Below are 2081 nucleotides of genomic sequence, written 5' to 3'. Positions count from 1 at the left end.
AAAGCAGGAACAGACAGATAACAAAGAGAAAATCTACCAGGCATGCAAGGTTTGACGGTCCCAAGCTGAAACCCAGCCAAAGGCCAACCGTATCTGATGGGACACAAACTTAATAGGACTTAAATTGAGGGAAACATCTGCTTAGACAAGTGGAAGAAATCAAAGTCACACAGGTAAAGGAGAAAAAGCTGGGCTTTATAACTATAGCATGTACCATATATATTGAAATATAACTATGAACATACTAGGACTACACCCCTACACTAGGGGTGAGTGATTTTTCTCCAAAAAGGAGAATGTGCCAGGTAATTCTCACCAGTATGGGTTTGTCTAGCAGTGATCACCCCAATGACTGGCCTGAAAAGGTTTGCTTGGTTCAGATACCTCTAAAGCAGGGATACCCTCAGTGGTTCAGGAGCCAAATTAGCGATCAACAGTACCCAAAAGAGCCACAGTAGTGTGAATTCATTGTTTCACTTACTATAGTATTTATATATATAATATATATAGTACTATAATAAATATACATATACTATTTCTCACAGCAAAACAACTGACCAAATATTTTATCAACTACAATTGATTAATAACATAGTAACAGCATCTTGATTGGTTAATAACTTAGATTGGTTAATAATTAAATCAGTTTTTTAATATCATGCTCCCAAGAGCTGCAGGAGACACATTAAAGAGCCACTTGTGGCTCATGAGCCTCAGTCTGAGTATCACTGCTCTAAAGTAACAAATGGAGGTCAAAGCTGGGCTTGACTGAAAATGTAGAGACTTTGAGGTTTTAAACATGGTCACTGTATGTGAGTCTTTTTAAACACACCATCAGAGTGTTGGTGTGAGCTCATTTTAATCCTTGCTTCTATCTTCATTGTATCTAGTCTGATGTCTTCATAATTTGTTTAAATTAGATGTTTAAAAAAAAGCTGCAAGAAGCATCAGGAAGTGAATCAGGATGAAACTGTGCTCACCTAGTGATGCACAGGTGTTCTGGAACTTTAAAATAGGAAACAAAAGGAGTTTAAAGAGAACATTTCTGGGACATGTCAGATCTAGAACTACAGAGTCTCCTTTATTTCACTTTATAAGTATCCACTGTTTGAAATAAACGAGGAATTCTGAGAATATAAAGCTCTCTTGTACAAATCTACTCACTCAAGCTCTTTACTGATAGGCAAGTTTTAGGTGTTTTTAAATATAATCATCCCCGAAGAGCTAGAAAACGGTCTTAACTTTGCAAGAATGGTACAAAACCATGAGGATGTCACCAAATATGCAGCCCAACTCTGTATTAATTATAGATGCCCTGAAGGTAACTCAGAAGCGAGAATGCAGATTGGTCTGGTATCACAAAGAAGAAAGTATATTCCCCCAACATGTGGTGTTCTAATATTCCAGTGACACCTGTATTATAGAGCTTCAAAATGACCTACACATTACTGTACTAGGTATTTTGAGGCCAGGCTTGAGTGCAAGCAACACATATTATCACTTGGGGCCCTCAGCCAACCTCTCCATCCAAAGAGAGCGAGGAACAGCCTCATTTCTCACACCACTGCAGTCATCCCCTGGCAACTAGAGATTCTTGCCTTGCAGATTGTAATGCTTGATATGAAGACATTAAGCAGCAACCCATTCTTCAAGATGCTCATTTATTTCTTAGCATGGAGAGATCCCTTGCACCTGAACCAGTTAGAACATGTGAAGGCTCAGTTTTCCAAAGTAGTTAAAATTTTATGGAAGTGATAGAAAGCAACATAGGTTATTGAGTGCGGCTAGTATTTGTGTACTGACTCGTGAATAAAATATGTTGAAGGAAACTATTATTAGTCCTCAGTGATAGTGCATGCAGCCGATGCTGCATGTGATCTGTGGTAACAGATTTGGGTTTTTTTAGACTGCTTTTATTTTCGTCTTTGCCTCTGCACATCCTTTCTCCCACCTCTATGATGGTGCTACATTTGTAACTCCTACAGATATTGCTAGGAGCATAATATAAGCTCTGGAGTCTAAACATTCATTCATCACTGGAAATGCTTTTTAATTCCAAGTAAACAAACTATACCATCAAA

This window comes from Emydura macquarii, unplaced genomic scaffold (genome assembly GCF_026122565.2).
Source record: "Emydura macquarii macquarii isolate MOO-44397 ecotype Brisbane River unplaced genomic scaffold, CSIRO-AGI_Emac_v2 contig_1230, whole genome shotgun sequence".
NCBI classification, from domain to species: Eukaryota; Metazoa; Chordata; order Testudines; family Chelidae; genus Emydura; species Emydura macquarii.
The sequence above is the reverse complement of the archived record's forward strand: the minus strand, read 5'-3'. Positions refer to the sequence as shown.